This window comes from Copadichromis virginalis, linkage group LG13 (genome assembly GCF_057382275.1).
Source record: "Copadichromis virginalis isolate Kocher_CV1m ecotype Utaka linkage group LG13, C_Virginalis_male_GT1.1, whole genome shotgun sequence".
Lineage (NCBI taxonomy): Eukaryota > Metazoa > Chordata > Actinopteri > Cichliformes > Cichlidae > Copadichromis > Copadichromis virginalis.
In genome coordinates this window covers 12,476,695-12,489,514 of record NC_140630.1, presented here as the reverse complement: position 1 = coordinate 12,489,514, position 12,820 = coordinate 12,476,695, and positions in this window count along the sequence as shown.

Below are 12,820 nucleotides of genomic sequence, written 5' to 3'. Positions count from 1 at the left end.
CACTTTGGGAGCCCCAGATCTGAGAGTGAAGAGGCGAGACCACGGTGTCTCGGAATGAGAAGTAAAACAAACAGACGTTTTAGCACAGGATATGGTTGGCTGCTTCTATGTCTTGCAAGCCCCTGATGTGTATTCAACATTAGCTGCAGCACAACACAGCAGCACACTGTATCCTCCCTCTTTCAGTCATAGCTATAAGAATATTCTAACTATGAAGCTAAAATCAAAGTCTTTCAAAAGTATTTGTCTGTTTGTATCTTTTTGCAATCTGCACCGGCAGTACAAGCCTTTCCAAATCATACTTGCAAATGATTTATGGGAGGACTGGTAAGTGAGTTCACAGGGATGTTTGCAGGTAAGCTGGGGACCTGGCTGAACCAAATGAAAACAAATGATGGTAACACTTTAGATTACAGTCTGCAAAATACAAAGTAATTACACTACTAGAGTGTAGCAGTATAGTACAGTAACAATACATTTATGTAGGCACAGGGGGACATTTTGTTAACAATTACTATGTATATCTTCTGGGTTTGTATGCCTTACTGTACTGTAATATTTGGGAGTATCTTAGAGAGCATGATTGATTGAAAAGATGACTTGTGCAGTTTTTAGTCTCTAAAAACTGTCCAAACCGGTAAACTTCATTACTGAATGTTCATTTATTGCCTCGTGGGTCCACCTGCCTATGACAGACAAAATTGCCCCACCCTAAATGTCACTCACATGTACTTCTGTGAGAAGACAAGCCGACAACTTTGAAGTTGTTAAAATGATGAAAGTCTTCTCTCCGGCAATCATGTTCATCCAGCTCTACAGCTCCTGAAGGTGCAGCCCTAACTTTTTTTTTTTCCAGCTCTGTACCAGAAAATAAATCCCATCCCAGGAAAAACCACAAATATAGCAATATAAAAAACAAGGCGTGAGTCACAGCACATATATAGTACACAGCCCCTATTCCTCAAACACTTGTGATGCTGTGTGGAATAACAAAAATAAGATGATTTAAAGCCTATGTTCTAATTGGAAATACTACAAACAACACATATAACATGTTGAAAAACTAATTTTCTTGCTTTTTGAAAAATGTACATTTATTTTATGCTTGATGACAGCAAAACATTTTTTTTAAGTCAGGTTAGGGCATGTTTACCACTGCGTTGCATCACCTCTTCTTTCAACAACACTAAGTGTTTTCAAACTGAGGAGACCAATTGCTGTAGCTTTGAAAGTGAAATGTTTTTCCCAGCCATCGGATGGTGGCTTTTGAGCTGTGCACTGATAATAAGCAAGATGCTCCCTTTGCTCTTTTGCCAGCAGGACACATCATCCATGGTTTCCAAAAGAATTTTTACATTTTGAATGGTCAGACCAAGAGACTGCAGGAGGTTTGCCTTGCATTTGTGGATGCAACAAAGAACTGTGTTTACTGACAATGGTTTTTGAACTGTTCCTGAACCCTGCAGTGATTTTCACATCAGAATTGTGCTTGTTTTTACTGCAGCTCCGCCTGACAGATATTTGGTTTTGGCCATTGGCCCCTACAGACAAAGATTTTTACAGACTCTTTACATTTTTAATGGTACTGTAGATGATGAAATTACCAACAAGTTTGCAATTTTACATTGAGAATTAATTTATTTTTGAATGATTATAATTTTGAAATATTTTATTCTTGAAAACTCCTGAACATTTTTTTATTTATAGTGGTTATATCTAGATATGTTTTTGTATCTGTGTATTTGTTTTTTACCCTGATGCAATCCTCCCAAAGGACCACGTCTCCGCCCAGTCTCAAACTGGAGATCTTTTGTGTATACAGCAAATAGGTTAACTACTACACTATGGAACCACTCTACAAACAAACAATAAAACAGACTGTCTGGAAAAACAGTTGTAGGAGTTCAGTTGCCTCCCAGGCAAGAATCACAGAGAACCTCAGCAAAGCTCAAGTCTGTTTTTCAGAAAATTTGAAGGAACACTTATGAGAAACACAAAGTTCACACAGTGCAACTTTTTAGTGTTATTTTATCATGAAAAAAAGGGTTTGTCATGAATTTTAAATATTTAAAATGTAGCATTTAACTAAATCAGACGCATATAATGAAGTGCTGTAGTGTGAAATATATCCCTTTATGTACCATATTTATACATGAAATACCTGCTCAGTTTAAAAATAAATCTTGTCTGAGTTTGTTCTGAACACAACTTCCGATAACAATGCTGTTATCTAGTAGTTTTAAAAAGTAGTGAATACATTGTGCATTTGAATTATTTATTACTATAATAATACTACTAATAATAACACTATTGTTAGGACAATCCATTCATTTTCTTCTGCTTATTTGGGGCCAGGTTGCGGGGGAAGCAGCCTAAGCTGAGAACCTCAGACCTATCTTTCTCCTCCTTGGTGTTCGCCAGCCATAGATAAAATCTCTCCAGCATGTTCTGGGTCTGCCCCAGGGTCTCCTCCTGGTTGAAAATACACCCCTACTCCCGAAGCACCTCCCATAGAACAAGAAAGCCCTACAACATCCAAAGCCTTCAGGAACTCAGGGCGAAGGAATCTCTTCGAAACAGTCCAAAAGCGTTTTTTCCATGGCCTCTCTGAACTCCTTTCACACCTGGGTTTTACTTCAGCCATCACCTACTACCCAGGGTATGCACTTTTAGGCCAATGGATCAAAGTGCACACCCGGTGGTGCATGCCCAATTTTTTCCATTCTCACTACCAACACTGTATCGCACAGCCAATTTTTTTTTGTAATTTGAGCAATCATGATGCTCCGTCTGATCAAAAATGCCAGGCCCGATTTTTGCCCAGTCAAGCCCTGCACCCAGTGATCACACCAACTGCATAGATCTGAATAAATCCAATTAAGACTTTGACATAAAAATGTGTATCATGATAATCTGGAACAAAATTTTCAAAAAGCCTTGTTTTACTAAACCTAGAGCAACTGAAGAGCTGATGCAATGGACTGTGCCATTCAATTGTAATATATACTAATGAGGATGTGTTGAGTGACTTAAATAAAAAACAAGCCTTAAATGCTGTAGTAAGTCCATAAACAAAGTCCAGTAGTGCCAACATATATCAAAAACGCAAAGAGTGAGGAAAAACAGAAGGCTTAACCTCAAATCAAGAATAATGGGTAAGGACTGATGTTGAGCAAACTCAGTTTTTAGGGTCACATTCACTGATTCTTCTATTTGCAACATGTTTTAAGTGTTATGTGGATTTTGTGCTGGGCACAGGCTCTGGATATTTTAAATATTTCATCTTCTGTTTTATTTTTTTATGTTATCTTTGTATTTTTAACTTGCATTACATTACCATACCTTGCCCAGCTGTAGGTGCAGCAATGCAAAGTATGCTTCACATTGTGACTGGAATATGCATTTCTATTCATTCAGTGATGCAGAAACTGTATAATTCTTAGTCTCTTTTGTACCACTGGAACTGCAACTACTAAAACACAGAACACACATCAAAAATGCTGTAACCTTAGAAATAAACAGCAGTACATACAGTGCACTCAGCATTAAAATAATTAACTCAAATATAAATATTTAGTTTACTGCTGTGAAGTAAATCCCAAGATTAACCAATTTCTTATGCACTAATTTCATATTATTTGCAACACTGTTGCATTTTATTGTTTTTCTATGTTCTTTATAACTTGAATCACCTGTTTCATCATCATTTGACAGCACTCAGGGGGATCCTTTTGGGAGGAAGAAAAGTCATGATGCATGAAACGTCCCTTTTTATGTGAGCATGATCCTGAAGTAGAAAGCCTGGCTTAATAGAGAAAATTGAGAACCATCATCATCATCTCTGTTATCTCAGACTCTGGGTTTAGGTTTTGTCAAGCCAGCTAACACAAGCCTGCCTGTGTACATCCTTCATAATACATTCCTCAGTTTATGTTCAGCTTTATTTTGTAATGAGCTGAAGGAACACATTTTACTTTTGCTTTGCTGTTTTAAATAGAATACAGATTCTGTACTGAAGAAATCCATTTTATAAATGTGGCAGTTAGAGGAACATAAACTGCATCAGAGAAATATGTGTGTATTCGGTTGGTGATGCAGAAAGTGGATGATTTTATGTATGATCCTAATCAGCTTCCAAGTCAAATTTGGAATTGCAGCTCAATGGAGATTAAAAGGTTGACCATTTGGTTTGTTAACATTTAAGACCAAAATTATTCAGTTAGTAAAATGAATTTTACTTTGATCTGGAACAAAGTTCAAAATCTCAAGGCTACAGAGAGTCAGATCTAAATGCAGTGAATTGCTTTTTATGTTTAAATGATTCAGGTTCAGAGCTGTGATATGCAGTTGTAATGTGATAAATTGCAGCACTAAGTAGTAAAATATATTTGTTACCTTGTTTATTTACACAATTAATTTTAATTTTGTGCAATTTCCTATTTTTTCTAAGTGCAAAATTTCACTTATATCTAATATCAATGACTAAAGTAGGCATGACCTTTTTATGTGGACAGAGCCTGATGCGGAAAGCCTGAGTTAACAAGGAAAGTTGAAAACCAGAGTTGTGAAACCTATTACCCCTGACTTGAGTTTTTAGGGTTCAGCAATTCATCTAAAAAAGCTACATAGTAGCTTTATAGTACACCTCTCTGGGCCCCACTTGCAGACCAGAAAGACACTGTGACAAAGATTAAGGTGATGACAAGACTATTTATACGCAGAGGGCTGATTAGAGAATGACCAGCAGGAGGTTACAAAGACAAAGGTTAAAGCAATCACACACACACACACACACACACACACACACACACACACACACACACACACACACACACGTGAAGAAAGTCAAGACAGCCAGGGGAGACAGGAAGTGAATCTAATTTAGGACAAAATGTTAAAGTGAAAATAAAAACTATAGGGGAGATAAACACTACAACACCAAGACCAGGAGACCCACATTTCCATGAAGACAGAGACAAAGGAGTGCTGGCAGACAAAGGCAGAACACAAGGATGAGACAGGGGAAGGAACAATTAGGAAAACACTGAAGGAGCTAAACACATGAGAAATTACGAACACAAAGTAGAAACTGAAGATAATAAAGTGACAGATCTACACTAGAACAGTTATCATAAACAGGCACTTGCGAGTAGGGATGGGTATCGTTTAGGTTTTATCCGATACCAGTACCAAACCGGTACTTTTGAAACGGTGCCGGTGCTTAAACGGTGCTCGAACCGGTGCTTAAAGAATGGAGAACACAAAATTGGTCCAAAAACCTCTCATGTTCAGCTGTTTTTTGTAAAAAGATAACAATGTTAGCCTTTTCTGCAGCTATAGGGGATTTATGGCATCACTCTTGGCTGGAAGCAGTGCTTAAACAATGGAAAAAAAAAAAAAAAAAAAAAACACAAACTTTGTCCAAAAACCTCTCATGTTGTTGTTGCTGTTTCCTACTTTTTCCTTTGGTCATTTTAGCCTTTTTAGCCAGGGTGAAGGGAGTATCTGCCATCAAACAAGAAGACAGACGCATGTAACTAAGACGCGGTGTTTGCTAGTTCATCTTACATGCATTAATTTAATAATTACTCAACGTAAATTACACACAAACAACATTAAGCTACTGACCCAGAGAAGAATGGCTGCTGCTGCTGCCATCATCATCCGTCATCATTTCTGCTACACTGGCAGGGCTAGGGGCCAGGACTCTCCTCTTCGGGTTTTTGGGGGATGTTGCTAACTCCGGGTCCAATAACAGGCACCACATCCGCAGTAGATGTGCTCGGTGTGAGGTCTCGCAGCAAGCTTTTAAAAAAACGCTATGCGTCGCCAGGTGTTTCATCAGTTCTAAGGTGTTACCTCCTTTTCACAGTATCACCTTAAAGCACTTGTGTCACGGCTGCCGAGGCGAGCCGTGTGGAGTTAGAAGAAGGACCCAAGATGCAGGCAGTGGATAAGATGCCGGTGAGTTTATTTATACAGGGGTGAGAAGGCAAACAGGCAAGAGGGAAGACAAAACTAAAGACCTGAACTGGGAAAGCTAAATGACAAACCTGAGATGATACAAAAGGGGATGAGAGGCAGCGAGACGAGCTGGACACCGAGTAACACAGACTGACACGGAGGAACACAGACAAACCGGCAACAGACAGGAGAACACACAGGGCTTAAATACACACACCAGTAATCAGGGGATGAGAGACAGGAGGGCAACACAGCTGGGAGGAATCTGAGCTGACGGGACAGGGGAAACGTAAACTGAGCACACTCACATATGACACAGACCTTCACAATAAAACAGGAAACTCAGACACATGGAACCAGACAAGACATTGAACTAAACAGACAGATTCACAAACAGATGGGGTGACACCATAGACAGACAGACAGATACAGACGCGGACTCAGAGGCAGACTGAATATAACACATAGAACTTAAACAATCATCATCAAGAAAATGATAACGAACTAAAAGCGCTGGGTCACCGACCCAGGACCATGACAACTTGTTGCAGGCTGCTGAGCTTGCATCTTTTGCTGTGAAGTACAGCCAGACTTTTGACCGCTTTGCCTTGGGCATTTTTAATCTGTAGCTCTGCTCTAAAAGAAGGTACGTACCTGGGCCCGCCTACTATGCTTGCAAAGGTACAATGATTGGCTGGAATCCAAAGTGTCATCTCAGGAAAAAAAAGCACCGAAATAAAGCACCGAAATGTGCGCTGCTTTTCGGTCTGGTCACCGGTACCCATCCCTACCTGCGAGTCCATGAACACCAGACAGGAACCAGAAAAATGACACTAACGCTCAAGCATAACGATGAAAATCCAGGATAACAAAACTTAAACTAAAACAACAAACCCCCAAAACAACAATGACAATACTTTATTTTGTTTAGAATACAAATATATTATAATAAATTATAGAAAAATTGAAAGTTTCATCCACTTTTGTTCCATATTATTCTATTGAAATGCTGGGGGTGCCTATCTCGGTGGCTTCAGACACCACCGAGGTAGGTACTTATGTTTCATTACACTCTGATTCACTTCTATCATAAGATCAAAGTATCCCACATATCCAGGTCAATTTCATGATAGATTCATCAGAGTCGGCGTTTTTGATTGAACGTCCTAAAGCTTCTCGAACCTAATTCTGCGCTCCAGCATAAAGTGAACATATCAGAGTGTCTCTCTCTCTGTCTCTTCACAGTCAAATCCCAGTTTACTGCAGGGTGGATATCATCATCAGTGCATCTGAAGCATAAACATGAAAGCTGATTTTCTTCCCATCCCTGATGGCCATTGAGTTCCTTTGTTTTCTGAGAGCACAATATATTTCAAAGGCCCTGTGAGGTTGAATACTATTTTGGTCGTAGTAAAAGATGGCTCCAGGTGAGGCCCAGACTCACAGAGAGCTGCTGTGATAAGCATACTGAGTGACAGAACACCAATAAAGCATGAAGAGACAGGGGGAGGGAGGGTGAAGGCAGGATGAAAAGAAAATTAATGAGAGGTTTAAAATTAAATAATGAACATGGGAGAAGAAAAGGCATGCAGCCAAAAATAACAATCCAACAATACATCTTGATTGTGAGCCTGTTAGGAATTTTAACATCGTAAGAATAAAGTGCACAAAACCCAGAACAGTCACAAGCAAGAAAAAACAATCAGGAACTAATTTGTTGGCTTAGCAGAACAATGCATACTGAAGGGAGTTAATATATGTAGTAACAGTGAGGCAGGCAGTAATAGCGCATTCCTTAGAAAAACAGCGTGATGTATTACTTTATTTAAGGAGGCACAAAAATAGAAGTTATCGCTAATAAGGATGTCATGATTGATTATTCGTCATGTGCCATTTAGCAGCTGACTCAGAGCTTATTAGGAAGGATTAATTAAGAAAGTACTTGGCATGCTGATTCATGAAAATTTGGTATTAGAAATGTGTTGAGCTTCTAACAATCTTTTCAAGTAACTCATTGTTAAGTATTTTACAGACTTTTACACTTTTTCTTTTTGTTGTTTCTGTTTGTTTTGCAGTTTTCAGCTTATTGTCTTGATGAAGTGTAAATATTTCCCTTTTTTCCCCTTATTTAGTTCAGTCTCATTAATTTGGTTTTAGTGTTGAAGCCTCTAAAAGCCTTCTGCATGTCTACCTAACCCAAGCAACACAAGCAAACTTAGCTGCAAATTGGTAAACACAGAGCCAGATACACTCACCAACCACTTCATTTGGCACAGCTGTTCAACTGCTTGTTAACACAAAGATCTAATCAGCCAATCAAAAGGCACCAACTCAGTATATTTAGACATGGTCAAGACAACCTCCCGGACTTCTAATTGAATTCAAATTGCTGATGTACTGTGCTTTTCCCACACCATCTCTAAGCCTTACAGGTTCAGTAAAGAGAAAATATTCTGTGATATCAGAGCTCAGAGGAGAATGGCTACACTGCTTCAAGTTGATAGCAACTTAAGTGGAGATAACTAGCCCCACCTCATATGCTCCCCTTTCAGAAGATGTATGTGTCTGTCTATTTATTCCTGTACTAAAACCTGTTGTTGTCAGTTTTGTGGTCCACCTCCCTCCCTTTTTAATTAATTCACTTATATAATAGTATATGTGGATCCACCCAGCCCAGGTGCTGCTGCCAGTCCCCTCTTAGGCCGTTCCCAAACCACAGCATCAATTCGCAATTTTCCATCTGCCGTTGTTAAATCTAGATGAGGATTTGGTCTCAGCTAGTGAAATAACCATTTGTTACAATTAAGGAATACAGAAGAGTGTACCTGAATGTACAACATGCCAAACCCGGAAGCTGATGGGCTACATTTAGCAGAAGACCACACCTGGTGCCACCTCTAGCAGCTAAGAACAGGAAACTGATGCTACAGTTCACACAGAATAACAAAAATGACCAGCTGTGTGATGCTATCTTGTTTCTATTGTTGTAGAGACCCACCTTTTAGCACATCCCAGCACACCCACTCACTTCACCAGATGCACCTTGTTTAGTTCTCTCACCTTTGATTGGGTGTGGTGCTTGTCCTTGATTGCACTCACCTGTCACACATTATATGTCACACAGTACATAAGGACTGCATTCACTTTTGGCTCACTCTTTCCTCACTTCCACACGGGGCGGCAGCTGAGGTGAGGTTCTGTTTGGGTTTTTATTTTATGTAATGTTAAGGTAATGAGTAACTTGAATCTCTGTTTTCTTTCAGCATTGGCAGTCCATGTGTGTCTTTGTTTCCTTCCTTTTTTGCCTTATTTATTTGAGAATAAAAGGAGTACCCTGAAAATAATTCTGCATTAGATGGCTGCTTTTCTTATTCTAACCGGATGAGCCCATGAAGCTGATTGCTTCAGCCCTGAACCTTCCTCCCTTCAAAACATGGTCCTCCGAGCCGGAGAGGTATTAGCATCATGGATACACAGCAGCCATCTAGAAGATCCAGTCGTGATAGTAGACCTCCTGCCTACCTGGAACAGTATGAAGTTCAGTACCCTGGAGCTAGAAGAGCTACATGTGAGACAGAGCCAAACTGAATGCCAGCACAGTGATAAAGACACACATGGGCTGCAGGATCCTGTCGGAGAGTCAGAAAGACCACCAGAGACATCCCTTGTTCCTTTACCCACCACCCAAGATGAGGTCATGAGGGAACTCCTAACGACCATGAGGGAGATTAAGCAATTTATGGTTCAATCATCTCCTTCCCATTCTCGTAGCTCCAGATCTTCCATTCGCACAGTCTCATCTGATGGAATCAAAGCTTCTGTATGCAGTTTACGAGCCAGTCCTCAAACACATCAACAACATGAGCAGCTCCCAGTGATTGATACAGTAACCTGTCAATCACCCTTCCAGCCCCCGCAGATTAGCCGTCAGTCTGGCTTAGTTACAGCTGCCAGCCCTCCTTTACCTAATTCAACAATACTAGATGCTGCTATCCCTTCAACTGGTTTGCCTAGACCAGTCCTTGCTACAGAAGATGAGACTCCCTTTGATTTCCTGGCCTTATCACGGCAGGATCCCGACCAGATCTCATGTGTTCAACCTGCTGTTCCTTTAGCTGAAGACCCTGTTCAACCTCTCATTCGCATATCTGACCACAAGCATTGCCCTCCTCTAGAGCAGCAACCAGCTACATCCAATACCTCATATGAACAGAAACCTTTGATATCTGGTACTGCTAGCTCGGGTCACTCCTCTAGCACGAGAACACATGTATATAAGCTTGAAGGTCCTTCATTTCCAGACCTTAGTAGAGAAGACGAAATGCAATACAGGATGTTACGGATGGCCCTTACAAACCTTCTTGATCCTCATGAGACAGAGCACTTCAAATATCATGTCCTTCTTGATCACCTCAAAGTAGACCAAGCTAAACGATTAGCTCTTGCCTTTTCCTACGCTCCTGACCCATACACTCAAGCCATCAAAGCCCTTGATGAGCGTTATGGGCAACCAAGACAGCTGGCATTGAAAGAGCTAAAGAATATACTGGAACTGCCTCCTATCAGAGCAGGTGATGGTCAGAGCCTTGATAATTTTGCTCTTCGAGTACAGGCTTTAGTTGGGTTGCTTAGCACTATGGGAGAACAAGGACGTGCAGAACTAGACTGTGGCTCCCATGTCGATTGCTTGTTAGTGAAGTTGCCTGCAGAGCATTTCAGTCGCTTCAAACGGCATGTTTACAGGGAACAGGGAGAAATGACGTATACCTTGCCTTTGTTCTCATCCTGGTTGCAAATGGAATGCAGGTGTCAACCAAAGAAGGCCAGTCCTGTTCCATCCTTCAACCAGACACGACCTGCCCGTAAGTACGCTTCTCCACTTACAACAATATTACATGAAGCAAATACATCTGATGATTCTGTACATGCAACACAGCTGATCATGACAACTAAGGCTACATGTGCATATTGCTGCTCACCAGAACATCACATTAGTAAGTGTCCTGGGTTTATTCAGAAGACAAAGGATGAGAAAACAAACTGGATAAAAGTAAACAAACGGTGTTGGCGTTGTGCTAGGAATCATCAGGCTGCAAAGTGTGACCTGAAGAAAGCATGTGCCACCTGTATGGGACTACATCTCCAGATCCTATGCGATGTAAATAAGAGATCTAAAACTGACACTCATCCTGTAGTGAGGACGCTATACTTTGATAGACCTAGTGATTGTCCTAGTGTCCTTTTAAAGGTCGTGAAAGTGCTCCTGCAAAATGGCAAAAGAACCCTTGAAACATATGCAGTACTTGACGATGGCTCCCAGCGTACCATTCTTCTGACATCAGCTGCACAGCATCTCAACCTAACTGGGGAAGCAGAGAGATTATCACTTAGAACGGTCCGTCAAGAAGTTGAAACTATTCATGGTTCTTCCGTAAGTTTCAAAATCTCACCCATCGCACACCCAGAGAAAACCTACACAATTACTAATGCCTTCACTGCAAATCACCTAGCACTTTCAGACCACACCTACCCTGTATCATCTCTCCAACGGAGATACAAGCATCTTCAAGGTATCCCATTACCCATTATTAATAAAGCAGCGCCACTCCTGCTCATAGGCTCAGATCATACTCACCTCATCACGCCTACTGCTCCATTGAGACAGGGACCATATGGGTCTCCTGCAGGAGTTAAAACCCAATTAGGATGGACACTTCAAGGCCTGATCACAGATTTTCATCCCCAGAGCAGTACAGAGCACGTGCAGTGTTTGTTCACATCTCTCAGTTCATCTGCAGATGTACTGCGTTATCATGTTGAGAAGCTATGGCAACTAGACACTTTACCTGAATACAGTGAGAAATCTGTGATCCGATCAAAGCAAGATCAACTGGCACTGGAACTCCTTGAACAGGCCACAAAAAGGGTTGAGATCAATGGTGTTAATCGCTACGCCACTCCTCTTCTTCGGATGGCAAACTTTCCTCCTTTGAATGTCCCTCCAAATGTAGTCATGTCTAGACTCCGCAACACTGAGGCTCGGTTAGCTAAAGATCCTGGCAAAGCCATGTCTTACAAGGATCAGATTTTGAAATTGGAGCAAGCAGGCTATATAGTCAAACTTAGCCCAGAGGAGATGCACAATAGCAAAGAAACCTGGTATATCCCTCATCATATGACAAGTCACAACAATAAAGATCGCATAGTCTTTGACTGCTCTTTCACATTTCAAGGTCAGTGTCTCAATAAGTACCTATTGCCAGGACCAATCCTAGGCCCAACACTTCTTGGTGTTTTGTTGCGTTTTAGGCAACATTCAGTAGCAATAAGTGGCGACATCAAAGGCATGTTTCACCAAGTCCGTCTTCTGCCTCCTGATAAACCAGTCCTCCGATTCCTGTGGCGTGACATGAACAAAGCAGCTCCCCCTTCAGTGTATGAGTGGCAGGTACTCCCCTTTGGTACGACCTGCAGCCCTTGTTGTGCAATCTATGCACTGCAGAAACATGTGAAGGAATATCAATCTGACAAAGATGTGCAGTCTTCAGTAATGCAGTGTTTCTATGTTGATAACTGCTTGCAGAGTTTTCCATCAGCAGAGTTAGCTCGAACACTCCTAGACAAATTAAGAAACCATCTATCAGAAGGAGGCTTCGACCTTCGCCAGTGGGCCAGCAATAATCCTGTTGTGATTAGCCATCTACCATCTGAGGTAAGAACGGCAAGTAATGAACTTTGCCTGACTGAAGACAAGCCATCTGGCCCACATGAACGCACATTAGGATTATTGTGGAATTGTGAGACTGATTTGTTTGCCTATAAATACAGAACTCTAGCCTCACACCCCACCACAATG